Genomic DNA, 24,805 nt, shown 5'->3' on the forward strand with positions numbered 1-24,805 from the left:
AAAAAAACTGAACACAGACGCAGTTATCGGGAACACAAATGCTATAGAAATACGCAAACACAACTAAATTTGACACAGATAGGGTTCCTAAACACAAACGCAACCCGCGAACATAGACGTGTCTGGAGACCTCACAGACGCGATTAGGGAACACAGATGCGGCTTTGTAATCTGCAAAAAAGTAAAATAATGTCGAAGACGCAGACGCGATTCTAGACGTCACAAACATGACAAAAAATCAAAAACGCGATCTGAAAGTGCGCAGACAAGAAATTGTCGAAATGTTGTCGAAAATGTCAAATCTGCAACTTCAAAAGCACAAAATCTACAACAAAAGATGTTAAATGCAAAAGGGACAAGAGTCCCACTGGGCGTGCCAAAATGTATATGATGAAAATGGATAACAACAATATTGAAAGACTAAATAGATTCAACCACAAAACCCTAGCCTAACAACAACAAAGATCCACCATAACATATGAAGATTACCTAAGATGATGCAAATCAAATGAAATCACAAAGATTATACCATCACATGTCCAATAGGGTTTGGATCTCCATTCTTCCTATCTCCATTGATCATGCTTGATATATTTTCTCTCAAATTTTATATGTTCACAAGAGCTCAACAAAGAATGGAAATGTGGTTGCAAGTAGGCTTGATCGCATATGCAAGTTCGAAAGCATAATGTAGTCGAGAAGTCAACTGATCAGGGTTGATAATGAAGGAAGCATCTCTTTATATAGAAGACACTATAAGAAAAATGGAGGGATAAGATTGAAAGGTGTAAAAGATAAATGGTTGGCTATGATTAGAGGGTAGGTAGAGAAAATAAGAAAATAATGAGAGGGTAGGTAGTATAGGAATTAAGAGATGAATGACATGTGTCATGGGTAGAAAAGGCTAATGAATTAATTAAAATAAATAAATATTTATTTAATTAATAGAAGAAGTGAGATTAATTAAATAAATAAAAGTATTTATTTAATTTAGGAAAAAGGATAATTTAAATAAATAAAAGTATTTATTTAAATGAGAAATAAGGCTAGAAGAGGATAAATGAATTAATTAAATAAATAAAGACTTATTTAATTAATAGAAGAATTAGGCTAAAGATAATTAAATAAATAAAGATATTTATTTAATTAGACATGACAACATAAAGTTATGGTCGAATGTGATGAAGGGTAATCCTATGGACTATGTGGAAGGGATGAAGGGTTATAACCATACCCTCTCTAAGAAATTTGACTGATCTCAGGAGAAAGCTGAAGTTAAAATTGGGGTTGTGGTCTTTACAGTTTCTATAGAGACCATTTCCACTATTACAGGTCTATCCTTGGATGATGTAACTTACCCCAAAAAGCCTAAGGGGATTTACAAGTATGATTTTAAGAGGTTCTTTAAATTAGGTAAAGGTGTCTTGAGGATTTAGAGTGGCTACAATGGAGAGGATCTCCTTGGAGTTTGGAAATGTTGCAAGGTGTGCACCCTTGGTCTCTTTGTGATGTGCAGCGCAATGCTTGGGTTTGTGATATGGCTTAACTGCCTCTTGTGGATTCTATAAGTCTAGTGGTTGTATCGGGAATTAACAGGTTGATCTTTTGGTGTAACGACAACCACACTTGTAACAAGTGGTATCAGAGCTTGGTCACATGTTCAAACCACTCGCTTGCACTGGGGGGATTGTTGCAAGGTGTGCGCCCTTGGTATCCTTGTGCTATGCAGCACAACGCTCAGGTTTTTCACATGGCTTAACTACTTCCTATGGATTCTATAAGTGTAGTGGTTGCAATTGGCATTAACAGGTCAATCTTTTGGTGCAACGACAACCACACTTGTAACAGGAAATATGTGGCTCTTATGATCATCAAGTATTTCATGCTGGACAAGAGGTTCAAATTATTTCACACCCAACTCTTCTCCATGTTGAACCATCTTAGCTATGGTGTTAAAATGAATTTCCCATTTTAGGTTTACTCCTCTTTATCCTAGTCAGTTGTTTCATCTGAATCCAAGAATACTCTCTCTCTTCACCAAGGTTTAATTCTAAAACTTTATAAGTTTCATTTATCTTTGACCCCATCTAGTAGGACCCCTTTGATCTCCTCTTGCCTTATTTCCAATTCTAACTTGGTGGTGGAACTTTTTGGAACCCCTATTGCTATGGTTGAACCCAATCTAGCCTCCTTGTCTAAGACAAACAATTTCTAACCGATTCAACCCTCTTTGTGTGGCCAAACAAAAAAATCCCCCTACTCCCCTTTTAAGGAAATTGATTTAGTGGACTTTAAGGAGGAAGAAAATTTTGAGGATTCCAAATCTTCCTCTTCCATAGGTTTGGATTGGTCTCTGGCTACTTCTATGAAGAAATCCCCCTTCACACCCCCTTTAGGTTCACCTTGCCTAGTACATGGTGTTTCTATCTTTAAGATAGATTCCCCAACTCTGGTAGATAAAGTTAATGGGTTGGGTGAGGTCATCAACATATAGGATGTGGTCATTCGATGGATCCTTTCCTAGAAAAATGTCGCCAAGAAGCAGTGGTGGGGGTAGAAGATTCTGGTGACAATTGGACTATGGAAGAAAAATATGAGAGGGTTTGGATGGCATCCAATAACATAATAGGGATATTGGAAAATTAGGAGACCATGGAGGAGAAACTCAAAGAGATCAACACAAAGATCTATCTAAGGGATGAGAAGAAAGAAATGGAAGAGTTGAAGGAAAACCATGAGGCCCTTAGAAGGAAAGCTGAGGAGATGACTATTCTGAGCAAGGAAATGGCTATGAAGAATTTTTCCTCTCTACATGCCTTTTAGGAAGAGATTGAAAGAAGGAAGGCAAAGAGTAAGCACCATCTAGATTCAATAAAAATAACGTCAGACCTCTCACCTCCACTATCAAGGCTACTATGCATTCTATGGCTACGTACTTATGAAAGATTCAAACAAAAATCTGTCCTTTGTTGATAAAGTTAAATTTTTTATGTCATGAATGGAAAGATGATAGTAACCCCACTTAGTAGGCCATTCCTTTTTGTCTGTGGTGGGTAGTTGATTTTTTTTATTTTTTTGCTATCTTTTGTGCAATGGTTCTATTTTGGTTGTATTTTGTTTTTTTGTGTGTTTTAGGTTTAGTTTTTTGACTAGGCATGCACCCCTCATGCGCCCTAGGTAATTTATTTTTAGCGGATATGTAAAAGGTTCAGGCATATCCCACCTTAATCAATTAGAATCTATATACAAAGTGTGTGTCAGAATGATCCAAGAATCTTTCAATGAATGTAAGCACAAAATGTGAGAAGCAAGTATTGAGAATGCACTCATAATATGTAAATAATGGAAACTTGGTTACTTAGCTTAGAAAGAATATACACATATATAGTGCATAGGATAGAAATTGCCAATGAAAATAGTGGCATGCAATTTTGTGTATAAATTTACAAAACAAAGTCCACCTAAGAAACCTTATCCATATCCACATAAGAAAGCTTATCTAGGAAAATACCCAAAAATAGAAATTTCACTAACATCCCTCTTAAGCATAGCTGGGTGGATAGAAAGAAACTTGGGTCCTGACAAGTAGGCTTGATTAGGTTCTTAATTACAAACAAACTCTCATAAGTGGGAAATGTGGATAAGACCTAGTGGGAGAACCCCCCCCCCCCCACCCCCACACACCAAAAAAAAAAGAGAGAAAAAGGAAAGCTATAGATTATGTTTTACATCTTTCTCCATGGAAACTTGTTGTATGAAAAAACTAATGATTTATATTCGAATGATTTTTCAGCACTTCAATCAAAACCTAGGACTTATTTTTCCAATGAGTTGAAGATGCAACTTCATAATAAAAACTTTAGCCTCTAGAAATCATAGATGAGGTAATTCTCTTTTGATAGTATTATTTGCATGACCCACTTACTATCGACAAAAATTAACAAATACTAAGATGATTTTTTATTGCTTACAACAAAACCCAAAAAACTTCTCTCCATTTGATGAACAAAAGATACAAATATGATGAAAACAAAATTCCTCGAATAAAGAAAAATGACTAGCAAAGTATGCATGTAATGGTGGTTTAATAAAATAACTCACAAAAATAAACAAATCAATACCTAAATTATAGAATGGCTCGTATAGACACACATGAGCATTAAGGATCCAAAAAAAAATACCCGTAAATTCTCATAAAATATTGTAGACAAGTATTCAGGGAAACCTATAGCTCTAATACCATGTTAAAATGAGCTAAGGAAACAATGAATGGGTGCAAGCACAAAATCTAAGAAGGAAGTATTTAAAATGGACCCAGAATGCAAATAATAGGAAATTGGTTAATTACCATAGGAAAAATAAACACATATATATAGTGCAAAAGACAAAAATTGCCAACTAGAATAGTGGCGTTCAAGTCTGTGCATAAAAGTGAAAAAGGGAATCAAGCTTTGGTGTGAAAATTTTGAACATGAAAATAATTCATTTTAGAGAGAAGATAGTGAGGAACCTTGGATTTTAGATTCTAATAAGACATTAAATATTATTAATGATAGATGTGAAGAAGAAGAAGACATTAAAGAAAATCTAGTACTATTGTGTGAACATAATTTCACATCTAGAACTATTGTTGGAATTAAAGAGATGGAAAAGAAACTATATTCACAAGCACATGCAAATGATGAGTTTTTTTTATTGATTAACTTATTTTAAATATATGCGTTGGAAATAAATTTATATTTTTTTAAAGATAATAAATATCCTAAGGCACATTTAGACTCTTTTAAGAAAAATATGATTTTTTTTTAAAAGTATCTAAAAAGGAAGGAGAAACAAACAATTTTTCTTGATGAAGACCTATCAATGGAGCAACAACTTGTGAAAAAGATGAAGATCAAAAAAAATAATCCACTTTTAAAAATAAAGGTGGAGACATATCTTTGTTCAAACTCCACAACTTGTGATGATATTATTGTAGTGTAGTAAAAAATGAATGAAAACAAATAAATAGTCATAATACATTTTTTTATTAGATTACCAGGGAGACGGCCCTGATTGAAAGAGAAACAGAGTTACATCATAAACCAAACACCAACTATAAAATAGCTAGCAGAAAGGAACCAGTACTAATTTAAAAAAAGATCAAAAATTTTCCTACCCCTGAGACTATTCCTATGGATGCTAGTATCATACCCAAAGTTAATAGCATAAGTATCATAATACCTATAAACATAAGCTATACTAATAAAGTTGTTTCTAGCATTATCCAACTCAACCAAACCCAAGTCAATCTTAGTAAAATTAAATAGCATGAAGTCTATCAAATTGGGCACATAGGCCCCCAGTAACCATCTGAAGCAAAACATAACCAAAAGATCAAAATAGAAAAAACCAGGAGACCATTACTTATTCTTTATCATACTCCAATCACGCTCAATCCTGTCGACATTCTTCTTCCAAGCCTCCTGCTGATCATCTTCGTCCTCCTCTGTCATCTCTCTTATTCCCTTCTTGCCCTTCTTCTTCCTGATTTTCTTCAGTCTACCTTTACCAGAAACTGTGCCCAGGACCACATTCTTCATAATCCCATCTGTGATATTACAGAGGGATTTGAAAGTGTCACACGGAAGTTTCATCTTACTATCCTATTCTTCATAATTCTTTTATAGCCTTGCAATTTTCTCCTTCATATCATTCACTTGCTCCTCAACAATGTTTTTATCCTCCTGGGTCAGCCCCAAAGGTGAACAGGGCACCATTTCCATATCTTCAGAGGAGACCGAGCTATTGTGCTCTTTGAAAGGAGACTCCTAATCACTTTCCGATTTGTTGTTTTCTTCCTCAATTTCCTCTTCTTCATCCATATTCTCATCAAGGCTTTCAGTCTGTTCCTCCTCATCCGCATTGACATCCTCATCCTCAAAGTTCTCTTGAGAGTCGAGCTCATCTTTAATGTTATAAATTTCATACAAAATAGTCTCAGTATTGGCAGGTTGTTTCCTCTCCTTGGCGCGAAACCTAGCTGATCTTCTTTCCCCCGAGCTACTCTCATTTTTTTCTTGCTCTCTTCCTTTCACCTCATCCTCTTTTGAGTTGTGAATCTCCAAGTCAATGGTCAGACTCTTTCCAGTAGACTCGCTACCAGACCTCTTAGCTTTCCTCGGGGTGTTTTTAGGCATTTCACTTTTCCTTTTGTTTGGGGTTAAATCCAACAAGGCCAACTCAAAGGAATTCTTTTCCAAGGTCATAATAGGGCTTTTTCCCATGCTTTTACCAGGACCTGAGAGGATAGACGCCTCCTTAGGGTTCTCAAAGAATAAACTTGGATTATTTTTGGGAGTTTTCTTACAACTCCCCTCACTACCAGAGGTTGAGGCAATACAGCTAGCGGTGGGGGAATGATCAACGACATACTTATACATTAGGTAAATTAAACCCTCATGTAAGGGCGGATTCGCCCCATTTTGAATACATGCACTGAGGGACGAGAATAGAAAGTGACATATTTATCTTGACATGGTGCCTAATGTGGTTTAAAATGGGGAAGTGATAACCATGGATGGTGGGATAATGACCCTCTAAGGTAAAATATTTCATAACATGATAGCTAACGAAAGGAAAAGGATTAGGGAGGGCCGAATGATCAATACCCATTTTGGAAGGGAACCGGTTTTTCGCCTTTCTGAAAGAATTTCTTCATGAAGCCTTTGTAGTCCCTGGTGCTCTTTTTCTCGACTTTCTCTCCTTCATTCTGCAATCTGGTCACCTCGAAAATGTACTCAGGCGTCACCGTAAAGGTAATTCTTCCGACCGTTACCTCCCCATTCTGCCAGGAATTACAAACCCTGGCTGAGAGCTCCTTGTTGTAATCCTTCATTTCCAGAAAGAACGGAGTGAAGCTCCCTATTTGAAAGAGCTCCCATAGCTCTTTGTTGTCTCTTAAATCTGCATAGTTACTCGGTTCGGTGCGTTTCAGAGGGCCCCCCATCTTATCAAAGGAAAAATCACAACAATACCAAACGCTTTGAAAGCGACTGAGTAGAAAGCAGCTAAAATGAGAACTGTAACTTATTTTGGAATGGAAGAACATAAAAATGCTTTTCTTGATAACCCTCAAATGATAACTCTCGTATGTGTGACACTCGAGATCATCATTTCCCATAAAGGCGATGCAAAAATCACTCCAATTCATGTTCTCTGAAGTGAAAAAATCAGTCCTTTTCACAACCCTTCTAATAAATACTTTATCATCCCAAATCCAAGCACAGATCTCATCCGCCACCATCATTCTTTTTATCGAGAAAGCTCCTTTCTATGACATTGTCCATGCAAGCCATCCAACAATTGACGGAACCCTAGTCCACAAGGTGCTGAGTCATCTCCTCATAAGCCCACCACATGTGTGGGCCCAACTGACAGTTCAAAATTACAAAAAACACTGGCATAAAATAAAACCAAAGTCATTCAAACAGGTCAATGCTCCCACTTCCTACTTTCTTTTTTAAAATTCCTCTTTCCTACGTAAGGATTTCTTTCAACTCTCTAGAGCTATGTTCAAACTTAAAGATCTGCCCATCCATTATATGAAGACTCTAATTAGCAATGAGGTCAGCCGACCTATTGCCTTCTCTGTAGGTATGTTGTATTTTGATGTATTCAAACAATGCAATCTGCCATTTACATTTGTCAATTATCTCTCTAATCTCCCAAGGAGGAGAGATGACAAACTTGAGGCAGACAATAATTAGTTTGGAATATCCTTCCAAAATTTCATTCTTTTTAGAGATATCGTAAATACGTTTAAGATCCATCCAGGTTGCCCAAGCTTCCACCTTGTTGTTAGTAGCAGTCCCCAGACCCGAGCCAAACCCAATAACCAAGAAGCCTTTATGATCACGAATTAAACCTCCTACCCTCGAGATCCTAGGGTTGCCTTTAGATCAATCATCAAAATTGCACTTAATCCATCTCATTTCAAGAGATTTCCAAAAAACAAGAATTTCTCAGGATCATTCTTTGCCAATTAACATTCAAGAAGTTGTGTCTAATTCCCCAAACCTATTTTAATCTGAGATCCAGAAGAGAGGGAAGGATTTTAGAGAAACCAATAGACTTAGCATTAATGTTTTCCTTAATCTGTTGAATAATGATAGTGGCCAAGAGCAAACTGCTTCTCTTCTCTTCTCTGAATATCCTATTGTTTCGTTCTTTCCAGATATTCCAAGCAAGAAGGGGAGGATTTTGATGCCAGATACTCTTGGCAATCGGATGGGGGTAAGGGGAAACCTGCCACACCTCCAAGAAGTCTTTGAAGTAATTGAGTTGAACCCAATTAATATTAAGCTTCTTCCATAATTCTTCCCAAGTCTCCCGAGCAAAGCTACAATGTAGAAAAATGTGATCAATACTTTTCGAATCAATGTAACAAAGTTCACACCGATTTACCAAAGAAAACCCCCTTTTATTTAGGTTATCAATAGTAAGAATCCGACCATGAGCAATCGCCCACCAAAAATAGTTGATTTTTGGGATTAGTCCCTTAATCCAAATTGCCTCAATACATGTTTATAATGTATGTTTATTTTATTTTCTGAAATAATTAAAAACAAAAAATAAAAAAAATAATAAATAGTCATAATGCATGCTTATTTTAATTTCTCAAAAGATAAAAAACAAATAAATGATCATAATACATGTTTATATCATTTTTCTTTACGTTTATATCAAAAAAACAAAAATCAATACAATTATTTTAACCTTTAATCATTCAATATGATCTATAATCATTCTAATTAAAAATTAATAAATAGTTATAATAGATGTTTACATTATTTTCTAAAAAATTAAAAAACAAATAAATAGTCATAATACATGTGTTTATTTCATTTTTCATTAGCTCTATACCAAAACACAAGAATAAATATAATTATTTAACCTTTGACCATTCAATATAATAAATAATCATTCTAATAGAAATTATCTAGTATAAATATTAGTTTAGGCTATCTTATAATTATCCTAAATATTTGTTATGCATGAACATGAGATGGAATATAAATATATGATTGTGATGGAAGTTGACATTATTTTCCTTTGAATAAGGTCAAGAAAGATACCCTCATACCACATTTTTGTTTCACACGTGTTTCATGAGGATCGTGTAATGGGTCGAATTAAAGCTCAACTTGATTAGAAATATGTGAAACGAATCATATGTGATTAAAAATTTTATTTCAAAATGTTAAATGGAATTTAAATCTATGAATTTATTATTTTATTATTTAAAATAAAAATAGTTAGTATTTATATTTTTTAAGATAAGCTCATTGTATTTGTTTATAAATTTTATGTTGATCATATTTCATTTATAAATTGTGATATTGATGAGTATATATTTATATAAAAAGAAGTTATATAATAATGATATACTTAATATAATTATTTTTTGTGATATCACATTTTTATTTATTTATGATATTTTATCTTTACTTATACATGATATTATCATTTATTTATATATGATATATTAAATCTTATTGTAGAAATAAGATATAACTTTATAGTAAAAGTATGCTGAAAACTGTAACCATTCAAGCATGTAAACAATGATAAATCATAGATTGAAAATACAAATGAACACAAAAAATATACTAGAGATATCTTTGTGATAAAAAAGCTTCACACCCAAGAGATCAAAAGCTTGACTTAAATTCTTAATCTTAAAAATGAATTATATTATACAAATCTCTTTGAATTCCTTAGCACTTCATTACTACTACAACCTAGAAAACAACTTCATTTCTTTCAACTCAAACTCTTAATATATAGGCATGAGGAAACTACAAATCATGAATGATTTTTAAAACCATGTGCTCGAAAATAGTGGCTAATTTGGAACTAACTATCCTTGCATAAATCATAGCACCCAAATCAAGAGGATTTAAGGTAGAAACTTCCTCTTTCAGTTAAAGCTCAACACTTGTGATCTTATACATCTTTTTAATGATCTTTTTTTATCTTCTTCAACTCCATATTTTAATCCCTCTCATCATCCCCTTTCTTTTTCAATTACTAAATTAAATATATTTAAGTTATCATAATTTCATTTAGCAACACCCATGTCAACTAATAACAAATAACAAGTGACAATCAATGTCACTTCAAGTGAGTGTAAACAAGTAAATAGATATTATATTATATATGAGATTTATGACATACTTTTGATATATTCAACAATGAAAACTTAGATTAAACCTTAAGAAGTGTTCAATTAGAGTAAAAAATAAATATCTATTAGGTTATAATAAATCTCAATGAGGTGTTAAAGTTGATTCAAAAACATCAATGTTGTTGTTAATATACTCCCACCAAAGAATATTTAGTGAATTTTTAGCCATTGAATGAATAAGCAAACTATTAGATGGTTTATAATATATCTCACAAATCAAACCATACCATTCACTAATATTTTGAAGAAAGATGCCAAAATTGATTAGAACACTAATATCAAAAAATATTTGAAGGAATGAAATAATATGATCTACTAAATCTATTAGAACTCGATTTTGTTATCAGTGGTATTCATTTTTATAATTTTAATGGTGCAATTTTCATATCAATGTCAATTCCTATTTAGTTTTGGAGCTATTTTGAAGGAAATCTTAATATAGTAGTTGCATAGAAACTTCTATAATTTTCTCCTAGTTATTGGAAGTCAACTTAGTAGATGTTTTTACAATAATTTATTATAATTTGGCACTCAAAAAAATTCAATTAAAAATTAATTTGTATCCTAGAGCTATTCAACACCTTGGCTCCAAAGGAGCGTTCATTATTAATCTTTTGATTTAAAGTACCAAAACAAATCTAATCTACATCAAATTCAACTAGGACATATGCATATTTCAAGACTATTGTCTTTGATATTCTACATGGTTGCAAGATCAATCCGATCGAAGGGGTGACTTGGGAGAACTTGAGCCTTGTATTCTAATAATTTTCTTGGTTCAATTTTAAATATTGATACTCCTTGATAGTTAAGAAAGAGTATGATTATTAAGAACTAGAATTATCATGAGCTTGTGTTAAAATTAGATTGACGCCATACACAATTGAATCAAATTCATAGAATCAAACCATAGATAATTTATATGTTTTGATCCTAAAGTGATTCTTAATCAAATAAATTTATTTTCTATATCAAAATAGATGAAATCTATGCAACATTATTTTTTATTATCATCGTGCTTCCTATACATAATTACTCTTTTCTTAACATTTAAATTTATAGAATTACATATATTGTTGGATTATCAATTATCAATTATTCACTTAATTCAATCTAACTAAATGTCACATTTAAATTCATTTATTTTTTACATTGAATTTAACATTTATTATTTTCAATCCTATCTCATTCACCTATAAATTTGTCATGGTCAGTTTTAGAGTGATAGGTAAGAAGCAATCCAGAAACCTGCAAAATGCTTCGCCTACCCATTTAGACTATAGTGCATCGCTACAGTCAATTCTTACGTGGTGATGACTACATACATACAAGGATTTGGGTGCCCAACAAAATCTGGAAATCAACAGAGACATCATTGCTGTGTTGACATCATTGTCGTGTTGACTGAAAAGTTTACTGTCGAAATTTGAACCAACAACCTCTTTCTTACCTAAAGGCTTATGAAATTTTAGTTTCGAATTATATATTTTATTTCATTCTATTTATAATTCTAATTGTTTTAATTTAATATGAAATTTAAAAAAAAAAAAAAATTGTGTTTTAATAGTTCTTTTGTTTTGTTAAAAGGTAGATAAAAGGCTGAAACAACTCACAAGATTCATGATCTTTCAAGAATTGAGGCTAAGAGCATTGATTAGGAACCTCAATCTTTTCTAATAGATTGATTGTGACACTACCTATGTCCACAATATGAGGAAGAGGTAGGATCTAGAAATCTAGCAATCATATAAGGGACATTATTTTATTGACCTAGGAGCTCCTATAGATGGAATCTTCAATTGCAACCTTGTGAGATTGCACTTGAATCTACACAAGCAGATTGGAGAAAATCATAGGATTAGTGTAAACTTGACCTCAAGATAGTATATAAAATTCTTCGATAGTTCTATCAAAGAGATGAAGTAGAATTTTAATTCATCTATCATAATAAATTTTAAATCACCAATCAAATAGACTACTTATTAATTGATATTCTATTATGGAGGTCATTACTCTACCAAAGAAGCTAAGGCTTCTCTCAGGCCCTTCAAATGTTCTAATAAAATATATGTCTTGTATCTGACACACTCCCTCATGATGACGATAGTATAATTCCAATGCCTTAATAATTTATTCATCCAACAGGTACCCATGATAGAACCAATTGGGGAAGGAGTCGCCTAAGCTTAAGAGAAATTTTTTTGGCAATAATCTTGTAGGAAACATTTAACAAGGTGATACATGCCCTGAATTCTAAATTCTCTTTAGGTCACCAACATTGTGTATAAATTTAATAATACCTTATTGATTGTGCCTTCTAAATAATTTGCATTGAAAGATTCCATTTATGATTTGTGATGATCCTCACCCACAATATGCTAAAATGTTTAATATAACTCATACAAAAAATTGTCCAAGCCAAGTGCTTTTTCATTAGAGGTTTACAAGACTACCTCACACAAATATTCTTTATTATAAAACTAATCATAGAGAATACTCTAAGATGTGGAAATTTTACAAGGAACCACATTCATGCATTTCTACAAAGCAATATTTTGAGCAACAAAAAAAATGTTCACAATTTATACTAGTCAAAGGCTAATATCTAGGAGTTTTGGAAAGCTACTAGCTGTCGTTAATTTTCTTGATGGCTTGAGATGCATGATGAGCTCATAGAGCGAGAAAAAAATCCCCAGAGATCCTGTCTCCAACCTTGAGCCAATGAAGTCAAGCTTTGATTTGGGAATCAAGAGAAGAGTGAGCATTTGCATCTTGATTTTAGTGGCAAATTGCAGCCATGTGATGCTAATCTTCCAAATTGAAAGGTTGGACCTTCAAAGCAAATGACAACTTAGCTAAGCTCTCTTATGGTGGCTTCATATGAGTGGCACAAATAAAAAAGATAAGCTACCATTCATAAATGTGGAGGAAGATAGATGTACAATTAGTTGATAGCATCTACACTAAGTTGTTCAACCTATCCCATACATGAGACATGAATCCAAATTCCAAAAGCATAAAATATATATGGGACTTTATAAGTGAGTGGCAATGAGTTTACAAATAAGCTAAGTGCTTATTAATTCATCCTAAGAAGAATTTAAAACATAAAATAAGATTTGAAATATTAAAATAAAATTGTTTTTAAATTATTCCAAAATTCTAAAATAAAATATATCAAAAAAATAAGCAAAAACTTTACTTATATATTATTAGAAGATTATTTTAACAAATAAAAATAAGATAACTGTTTAATTTTAAATATAAATAAAATATAAAATAAACATTGATTACTTCAAACTAGACATTTAAATAGAACACTATTTAACAAAAAAAAATTAAAAAAACACATCATCCAAATTCCTAAAACTGCGCAAATTTATATAAAACACTAATTTTAATAGACAAAAATACACGTGATTAAAGCCTACTCACTTTTTCTAGAAGAAGGTTCTTGAATAAGGTTGGTGCATCTGCTTTCCGAAATTTCGTGGCAATTTTGTATTACTTGACTACAAGATTGTAATCAATACCTTGCAAAGCTTTGTGAGGAACCCGATTCTAGATGTGTGTGGCACAACTGATAGCCTCTGCCCAAAAGGCGGGATCAAGAGAACGTGCATGTATCATACAACTAGCCATTTCTTTGAGAGTTCTATTCTTGCATTCTACAACCCCATTCTGTTGTGGAGTGTATGCTACAGAATGCTGAAGATCAATCCCCTCAAATGTACAAAAATCCTCAAGTCTCTTGTTCACATATTCCCTTCCATTATCTGTGCGAAGAATCTTGACCACTTTTCCTGATTGCTTCTCCACACGAGTCTTGAAGTCCTGAAATCTATCAAATACTTCACTCTTATGAATGAGAAAGTAGACCCAAGTGGAGCGGGAGTAGTCATCAATGAAGGTGAGAGCATAGCAGGCCTTACTAAATGAAGGTGCTGCAAATGGACCTGCTACATCGCTGTGAACAAGTTGAAGAACTTCCAAAGCTCTCCAAGCTTTCCCCTTATCAAACTTATCTTCGGGATGCTTGCCCATGGAACAACCTAAACATACACCCTTTGAAAAACTGATTCGAGGTAGACCTGTGACCATGTCTTTAGTGTTGAGCTGCTGAAGATAGCGGTAGTTGAGGTGACCAAACCGCTTATGCCATAGCTTACTTTTTGAATTTGAATGAGTAAGCAAGGCCCTAGAAGGTGAACTTGGCACAAAGTGGGAGAATGAATAAAGCCTTGAGTTGTCATTGACTTGTCCCACTGCTACCAAGGCATCATCATCAAGTTCCTTTACCACAACTGAATCTGGTGTAAACTCAACCTTTTTCCCATTCCCATAGTGAGTGATTTGGTAGATGGAGAGAAGGTTGGTAGACAAGTTAGGAACATAGAGAACATTCTCAAATGTTCCATCATCCATGTCAACTGAACCTTTCCCTTCAACCTCAACTTGTGTGTCATCACCTATGTAAATGTGAGGTACCTTAGATGGCTCCAATGAAGAAAACTGCTACTTTGTAGAACCCATGTGATATGAGGCACCCGAGTCAAGTATCCATTGTTGTGAAGATCCTGTTGTAGCCACAAATGCTTGCCCTTTTCCCTTAGACTGTGAGGAAGAAGAAGATGAATCCTTCATTGTGTAGGCGGATGGCAAGTTGATGTTGTTTTTCTTAAGAAGATTGGTTAACTCATCAACTTGCTTTACGTGGCATCGATGCTCATCATGACCATACTTCTTGCAATATGCACAAGTTGGTTTATCCTTCTTAGGTGGTGTCCCCTTCTTGGAAGAGGATGAAAAATCGCCTTGTGATGGAGAGGATGATTGTCCTTTTTCCTAGTGTGGCTTAGACTTAGATTGCTTCTTCTTCTTGTTGGAATCTTTGCCTTGACTTCCTTGATTCCCTTGATTAGCCACCAAAGCCTTGGACTTTGAAAACTTGAGAAACCCCATGTTCAACAACTTAGATTGTTCCAATATCAACATTTCTGTGAAAGCATCAAATGAAGGCATAACATAAGAACTCCCCACTGTCAAACGATGAGTTTGGAAGCTAGACACAAATGCTGCATATTCTGGTGCAAGCTTATCCAACAAGTTGAATATCAATTGAGCATCCTTTTTGTCAATTCCACAACCCTTAAGCTTTGCTCTTAGCTCATTTGCTTTGGTGACATAATCTTGGATTGTATCAAAACTCTTGGGATCCAAGTTGGTGAGCTCATTGTCAATCTGATAGCCTCTGATTTCATCAACTTGTCCATACAATTTCTGAAACATATCCCAAGCCTCTTTGATTGTTTTACACTTCTCAATGTGAAAAATGAGGTCATCTGATACATACTTGTGTAAGGTTCCAAGAGCCATGCAATTCTTTGTGAGCCATTCTAATTGAGCAATTGGATCATCCTTAGGATCAGGTGGTGTTGTTATTGTTCCATCTATGTAGTGTGTCAGACCCTTTACCATTAATTTACTCCATACTTTAATTTTTCATGATGCATAATTATGTGGAGTTAAAGGTGGAAATTTATTAGGACTCATTGCAACAAAAATGGAAAGAGCACAAAGAGAGGCACAATCACACAAGACACCCCCCCAAATTCACTCAATCAAAGAACCCCCCCCAAATGTGATGATTTTGGCACTTTATAAGTAGTGTGTATACAATGGGCCACTTGCAAAAAATGGCAAAGTGGACTTCTGATTTACAATTTTACAACTGCCTCAATAAGGCCAAAAGAGTCTCAAACTGATAATGCAAGAGATCTAACTAAGATCGAAGCAATTTACAAGTACCTAATAGTCCAAATAAGACCAATATCTGAAAGTACAATTTCCACTCAAAATCTCTAAAATCTGATCATAGATTATGAAAGTAGATGAAAAAATAAGCACTTTAAAAAAAAATGGCACCTGAAAAGGAGGTCGTATGAACTCAAATGAGGCCTTTAAAGTTGCAGAATTGAGGATTGGACAGGTACAGCTGAGAGAATCCAAAAATTTCAAAACACTTATGCACCAAAATTAGAAAATAACTATACCACTGCGAAGATCACGAAATTTTAGCCCATTTCAAAAAAAATTGCACCAAAAAAGGAGCAAAAATGAGCAAGATATGGCCTTTCAAAGTTGGATTGCAAAACTGAAAAGCCCAATGGAGAGGGGTCAAAAAAATTTCAAAAAATGCTGATGTGGCGTTGACGTCAGCAAGTCACTGTGTTAAATTTGACGGTTGTATGACCATCGCAAAAACTTTGCCTCCTTGCTGACTGGGCAACCATACTGTACGGACTGCTGACTAGGTGTCGTACGGATGCTGACGTGGCATTGTGCAGTGGAGTACAGACGACCTGCGTGGCGCGGGTGACGTAGCGTATGGAGGTATGCCATGTGTGTCGCATGGCGAGGTCCCGGCAGCTGACTGGGCTCCTGCGTGGCGGCCGGAGGTGTCTGGGCGGTTGCCGGAGGTCTCTACCAGCGCAGTCTGTGTCCCGGCCGGCGGGAGGGGGCTGCGGTCGCCGGAGAAGAGGTAGCGGCCAGCACGGAGGGCGAAGACTGGCGGCACGGAGCTCGGCGGTGTGCAGGTAAAGCAGTCGGCAGGAGGGAAGTGAGGCGGCCGGTGGGGAAGCGAGGCGGCCGGCGTGGTGGCGTGGACAGGTACGCTCCGACAGTAGGTACGCCTATGATACCTGCAACACACGTACAGCGGGGGGGGGTCAAAATAGGTCGACTTTATAGTCGAAATTTATGGAAACGGACTCCCGGATTCAACGGTGATGTCCAAATCACTGTATGATGCCCCCCAAAAAATGAAGATCCCCAAATCCGAAAATAGAAGCCTTCCACAATGTTTCCAAAAACCAATCAATGAAGCCCCAATAGCTCTGATACCATGTAGGATTTTGCTAAGATCAAGGGCACAATGAAAAACATAAAAGAGACAATAGAATGACAAGAACAAACTGTATTCTCATCAATATGCAAAAAGATCAACTGAATTAACCAATACAATGAATAGAGGTCTGCTTATATAGGCAAGGCCATATGGATGTATGAGCACACAAATATGACATGTGGCTCAATGAGAAACAAGGGTAGGTAAGAAATACTAAGGGTAGGTAGGAGAAATAATATAATATTCCACAAAAGGTGGATGGCCCACCGAATGTGGAGTGTAACAGCAAAATAAGACCACAAAAGGTCGAATTTCTCCTACAAACTCTATCCCTATGTGCACACTTTCCTAAGTGTCTCAAATCCAAACTACGAAGAGATGCATTATCCTAAGTTAACTTAAGTAAGTGTAATAATATCTAAAATGAATATTTATTTACACCAACAGTTTCAATCACACAAGACATTGTTTGTAAAAAAAAAAAAACGCATATTTAGAAATTTGAGTGTTCTTTCTTGTTCTCACCTCAGATCCTGAGATGAGAGATCTATAAATGAGCATTCATCCTTTCTGCATTCGTCAAAACTTTACTGTGGTTTGACATTTGGCTACCTTCTTCCGCTACCTGAAACCAAACCACCTTTTTGTTGTGAAACCCCTGAAATGATGATGAATTTGAGGATTAAACCTGGAATTGCGAGCCACAGCACCAAAAATTTGTGGGAGGTGCCTTGTCTGAGCATGAGAATCAAGTGTAGCAAACAGAGACGGAGACAAAAACATGGAGCATCACCCCCAATTGCAACACAGCTGCTAACCGTTTGGGAGAAGGAATCCAAGGAAAACAGCGGGAGCGCTGACCATCATCCCCACACACAGATCAAGGAAATAAGCGCGAAGAGAAAGAGCGCAAGGAAGCTGAGCGATGTGTGGAGGGAGGTGCAGGGTTCGGATAACTGGGAGGGCATGCTGGAGCCAATGGACCATCTCCTCCGCAGCGAGCTCATCAAATACGGAGAGCTTGCCCAGGCCTGCTACGACGCCTTTGACTTCGACCCCTTCTCCAAATACTGTGGCAGCTGCAAGTACAACCGCAGAACCATGCTCCAAGAGCTCGGCCTTTCCCACACCGGCTACGAAATCACAAAGTATCTCTACGCAACCTCCAACATCAATCTCCCCAATTTCTTCAAAAAGTCCCGGGCGGGGGAGAAATTGTGGAGCAACCATGCCAAATGGATGGGGTTCGTGGCCGTGGCAGAGGACGAGCAAGAAATAAAGAGACGCGGGCGGCCCGATATAGTCATCTCTTGGAGAGGCACCGTCACTCGTCTGGAGTGGGTGGCGGACCTCATGGATTTCCTCAAACCCGCGGGTTTCCATTGCAACCATCCTGATCCCCGCGTCAAAGTCGAGTCGGGCTTTCTCAACTTGTACACCGCCAGCGAGAAAGATTGCCGCTTTGCGAAATCCAGCGCGCAGGAGCAAATTCATGCGGAGGTTAGTCGAATAATCGAAAAGTACAAGTGAGAAAAGCTGAGCATAACAATTACGGGCCACAGCCTGGGCAGCGCGCTTGCGATGTTGAGCGCATATGACATTGCAGAGATGGGAATCAATCAGGAGAATGGGAATGAGAAGATTCCCGTCACTGTCTTCTCCTTCGCAGGCCCGCGGGTGGGAAATTCCGACTTCAAGGAGCGCCTCGAGCGGCTGGGGGTCAAAATCCTGCGAGTGGTAAATGCCCACGACGTAGTTCCAAAAGTTCCTGGAATTGTCTTCAATGAATATTTTCAATTCGTGACAGAATGGATCGAGAGGCTGCCGTGGAGCTACTCCCACGTAGGAGTGGAGCTGCAGCTGGATCACACCAAATCTCCCTTTCTCCGACCCACAAGCGACCCGTTGTGTTTCCACAACTTGGAGGCGCATCTCCATCTCTTGGACGGATACCATGGCCGCCAAGAGCGGTTTCACCTTGCCAGTGGACGGGATCCAGTTCTTGTAAACAAGGCAGCCGACTTCTTAGAAGACCACTTGAACATTCCTCCTTGCTGGAGGCAAGACCCCAACAAGGGCATGGTCAGAAACTCCGAAGGTCGATGGATCCAGCCACAAAGATCCCAATCCTGCTTTCTCTAATTATATATATGTGACTTCACATAAATGATGTAGGTTAATTGAATTATTAAATTAATGGAATTTTTATTTTGGGTAAGCTTTATGAGTTGAGATTATAATTATAAATGTAGAATTGAAGTTAAAAAGTGACATAACAATTATTAAACTTTCAAATGGAAGAAAGTGGTATTGAAGATGTTAAGAATTAATGTGATATTTATCTTAGAAAATGTTAAAATACTATTTGCATAAGGTTTTCTTAAACATCATCAAGTTTAATATTTATCCGTAAATTTTGGTTCATGACATTTGATTATTTGACCATTGATGTAGATGAGGTGTAAAATGACATTTGATTATTTGATCATTGATGTAGATGATGCCTAAGACCTTTTTGTATAGTGAAAATACATATTTATCTATGCCAATCTTTTGATCAAGTAATAGATAAGCTTTATAGCTAAATTAATAGTGATACGATTGAAATGTAAATGACAAAGAATTACTCATTACACATCCAAATGATGAATCCATCATTATTCTTTGCTACCCAAATAACTTCTACGAGATTTCTCTTTTAAACAAAAGTTGAGCATCTATTTAATCCATTTCAATTTATTATAAGAAGTTACCTAAGGTTTATACCACAATGAACAATATTTTTAAATTCCCAAAAAATTGCATGTTAAAGAAAGAATAGATTAGAATATAGCATGTGAATAAATAAAAATACATTTTTGCACTAATCTACATTGAATTAAATGATCAAATGATATATAACTATCATACATACGTTAACATAGTTAATATTGAAGTGGAAGTGACAAGAAATTGCAAGAAATCTAGGTGACAAGTATATTACCATTCTTTGCTACCCATATATGTTGCAAGAGAGTTTTTTATTTATTTATTTTAAATTGAACATATTTTTTATATTTACTTCTACCACCCAAAACAACATTCAAACCTCTCAAAAAGATGAGACATTGAAGGTATAGAAATTCCAAATTTTGGTATCACAAGTAAGATCATTTCTTACTTGCATTGGAAAAGACTAGAATAATAATTGTAAAGAAGATAATTGTTTATGTACACTAATCTGTCTAATGATCAAACAATAACTAACCATCATACCTAAATTAATAAAAGACTTAAATGTAAGGGATAAAAGAGGGATGGGAATTTCTTTTCGTGTCCAAATAGGATTTCTTAGATACAAATTATACATTTGTTTTCTTAAATTTTTTCCAATCGAAAACTTAATTTTACTCTGTTCTTACTCAAAAACTAGTACTTCTATACTTCAATATCTTTGATGTAAAAATTGCTCCACTTCAATTATTAAAATTATTTGCACTTAATCATTTGTTTGTTTGTCAGATTGTAATTGCAATTCAAAACCATTATCAAGCTCTAGCAAACCTCCTAGAACTTAACCAAACCCCACCACAGTTTTATTCAATCCTCCTCTCCAATTTCAAAAGTTTTCAGATTGTGACATCATACCTCGAACTTGTTTTTGGTCCCGTTAAATCTCTACCACAACTTTGTTGTAGATGTCTTCAAGCCTTCTCGACCTTTCTGTTTGGTTTAAAGGTGTGGTCGAAGCTTGACATCTCATCCCTGACCTATCTTTAGTTTTGGAAGAGTTTTAACTTTACCTACACTTTTCCTTTTTAAGGTTTGAGTTCTTCCTTTGGGTTTCAAAATGCGTCGGACTCCAACATGGTTTTCTAACCAAGTTAAAGCCTGACAGTTTCCAGTCTTAGATGCTTCAAAAATTATTTTATTGATGCTTAACGGAAATCGCTTGGGCTTTCATAACCCAACTTTTTATGAAAGACCTTTTACAAAGACAAAGGAGAAGACAGCGAGGTTTAAATTGAAGAGTGTGGTCTTGGCAAAGTTCTCAAACATTGTTGAGCTCTGACGTATAATTCCAAACTAAGATGAAAAGCAGAGCGAGGGAAGAGATCAAATAGTTGTTTTAAGCTAGCTAGACGAAAGGAATAGCGAAAGCAAGACGTGGTTTTGAAACCTTTGTTGGAGACCAACAGGGTTTCTAAAACCATTTGTGACTTGAATGTTGATGCAGTACTCAAGGTATAGTGTAATAATTATAGAGAGTCGAGGTAGGTGAATACTCTGTGTGGCCCGAAGAGCGAATATTTATTCCAGAATCATCACTTATAAAGACATTATTCAAGGGATTACCTAAGTTTCTGAAATGGAGCCCACGGGGAATCTGTTCACAACCTGGTTGGAAGCAATTATTCATCGTCATGATGACATCAGAAGTATCCCTCTAGATCGTCAAAAGGTTTTTCTCATTCCAAGTGATACGGTTCTAGTTTACATCAATTTAAAGGACAAATCAAGTTGATAAGAGGGGAGATTCTACTTTTCTCGAAAATTAGAGAATTCATTCTCTTAGGTTCTAAATGAAATATAAGTACCTTAGCTGTGAGCACTTGAAAGTGTTGTTTCCAGAATTCAGTGATACCAAGTTAGGGCACATTAATTTACAAGAATTATGTGACAAAGTGAAGAGCCCTAATAGACCCCCAACTACATAAAGATTGGTGGAGAGAAGATTGTTGGAGGCCATTGTATTCACGATAGTAGTGTAGTGTACAAACTTGGTCATGGAATGCATCAATCAATATGACCATCAAATTAGAGAAATCAAAACCAATGATAATAGGGTTCTCATAACCTTAGCTTCAGCAACAATTCAGAGACAAGTTTAATCAGAGACAAGTTACACATGATATTATCACTTGTTTTGTCCTCAACAAGTTCTTCTATATGTCTTCTTATCTGTTTTATGCCTTAGCTTGTACAAGATATTAGCCTGAACTAAACCATGTTGATTAGTATGACAATAACATCCGAATCCATGATTTTTATCTAGGCCTTCAATTACAAAAGAGTTCCTCTAACTTCAAGTGAGCGAATGATGCATTCATGATGAGGCTTGTGAGGGAGTTGCACGGAGACCTACAAAAAATAATTTCACAAGAAGCCATCAAATTAGTTAACTAATATGGAATCCATTTAATATAGTTCCAAAGATTTACCTACATTAGAGTAGGTAAATACAATGGTTTTGCACAAAAGTTACCTAAGTATGTAGAGGACAAATTCATATTGATTGAGGTATGTAGACAAGTATATGAAGTTAACAAAAGGTGTGCTAAGAAGAGAAAAAATGACATTCAATTTACATTGGATTAGGATATTATGTTTGTAAGACCCAATTGGATGCTTTGAATATTGAAAGACATCTAGTTAAATACACTACCTTAGTCTATGATCACCTTAGATTGAATTTGTAGACAAATATGTGAAGTTAAAAAAAAGGTGTGCTGAGAGAAGAAAAAATGGCATTCAATTTCAAATTAGATTAGGATATTATGCTTGTATTGCAGGTTTCTTTGTCTAGTGTTTGTTGTTGCTATTGAGTTTGATGCATTGGTGTTTGGTGTTGGTTGTGGCAAGTTCAATATGAAAGAAAGAGTTTTTAATGTATGCTAGTAAACAATGTTTAATGTCACATTGATAGAATGATTTGCATTCCTCTAGATGGTAAAGATTATATTTTATGGATGTTGCATCGACTGGTTTTCTGGTTTGTGGATCGCAAAAGTTGGTTGTTACTATTCTTTGATAGTAAGGGTGTCTATTAGATTGGTCAAAAAATTATTTGGTGGCCTTTAGATATGTTGAATCTTATGTTGTGGTTTCATGGACATGTTTATGTGGTTTGTGCAGTGTTTCAATCTAATTCTCTAGTGTTGTTTCTATTTCAAAATTGATTTATGCTGGATTGTGCTTGGAATGTTCAACTTTCTACATATCCAATTCGAGTATTCTATTTGGATCATAAATTTTTGTCTGGATATGCATTGGAGGTTGGGGTAGAATATTGTTATGGATCTCACCATGGTGGGTGAAGATCCACATTAGGTAATTTGTATTGGAAGATGTCTTTTGGTTTACTAAGTGCTAAGCCTTATTGTTTATCTACATGTTTCATTTGTCGGCAACTTTGGAGGATGTGTTAGTGGTGTAGTCACTAGTTAGGAGGGACCTCAAAGAGATCAATCTGGACAAGGTAGCAAGATTAAACATAGCAGAAACATGAGGATATGATGGAGGAAATGCATAACTGAATGAACTAGATCATAAAAAATGATTGCAAATAACTGGTAACATCTGGGTTACAAGAGTTGGCTCACTGCCCTACCGCATACATGCTCAATTACAAAATTGGTCAACTTCGGACCACTAAATCTTAAGATATGCCTTCTATGTTCTTCCTAACTGAATTATGATGCTCAATTACATTGATTTATATGGTCTAGAGGGATCCAATCAGCCCAAGAGGAAAAGAACAAGATCAAACGTGTAAAACACTAGGCTAACCTCCAACAAAGAGATTCCTCCAGAAAATCCAAAGGATGAAGTGCATATCAAAGGGAAGGTTGGCCACATGCCAAGGAACATTGGAATCAATGAACTGAAGCTCTACAAGCTATAGAAAGGATCCGCAAGATTCACCAATAGTAAATAGGTCCAAGCAGTTCGAGGGCCAGAAAACTGTCTCAAAATCTGGAAGCAATAACTTGTCGGTAAATGATCCAAATGCTCTGCGATTTAGGAATAAGAAAGATGATAATGTCCACAAGAAAAATTCCAACTTCGCAAGATCTGGTGAACAAATGCAAGAAAATATAGAAATAAATGTTGAAACTGCAAAACAAAAAACAAATTGGAAAGGAAATGTTTTTGGCTGATGCAAGATTGCCAAGAACCAGGGATTCTCCTGCATCAGACATCTAGGGTTGTTGAAAAAGTGTGTCCCTCACTTTGTTGGGGTCAGAGGGAAACCAAGGTGATCAACCTTTGCCTGAGAAATCCAAGATGAATCTTCAACTGGTCTGTCCTTCCACTTCACAAGATACTTCTTGTATTAACTGCTCCAGGTACTTCACCTAGTCCTACTGTCTAAAATATCTTCAATCTGCTCTGGTTCCTTCCGGAGCAACTGTTTCTCCAATTCTCCAATACTGTCTTCGCTGTGCTCTGATTCATGATACTGATGTAGATCTGCAATGTTGAATATAGGTGAAATACTCAAACTATTCGATAATTCTACTTCATATGCATTTTCAAAATTGAACTTCATCAAGATCTTACAAGATCCAAACTTCCTCATCTGCAATTTGTTATAGGTTCCAACTAGAAATCTTTCTCTTCTCAACTTAAAATCCCTTATGTCTTCTCTTCTCATCTACTTTCTCATTATACTTGTTGTTCATTATCCTCCAAATGCTGCTTAACCTGAATATGTAAAGCCTTCATGTGATTTGTAAATTCTTCTGCCTCAACACTTCGCTTGTCTCCATTATTGATATCTCTCAATTTCAATATACCTCTAGGGTGTGCATTGGTAACAATCTCAAAAGGTGTTCTTTTGATACTCTTGTTCACTAAATTATTATAGGAAAACTTTGCTTGTGCAAGAATCAAATCCCAACTTCCAG

At 35.6% G+C, this 24,805-nt stretch overlaps 1 pseudogene; it reads left to right on the forward strand.

Moving 5' to 3' along the window:
- The first annotated feature begins 16,639 nt into the window (after positions 1–16,639).
- LOC131031511 (phospholipase A1-Igamma1, chloroplastic-like) lies at positions 16,640–19,277 on the forward strand (annotated as a pseudogene).
- Positions 19,278–24,805: the final 5,528 nt, after the last annotated feature.

The sequence above is a fragment of the Cryptomeria japonica genome, chromosome 10, assembly GCF_030272615.1.
Source record: "Cryptomeria japonica chromosome 10, Sugi_1.0, whole genome shotgun sequence".
Lineage (NCBI taxonomy): Eukaryota > Viridiplantae > Streptophyta > Pinopsida > Cupressales > Cupressaceae > Cryptomeria > Cryptomeria japonica.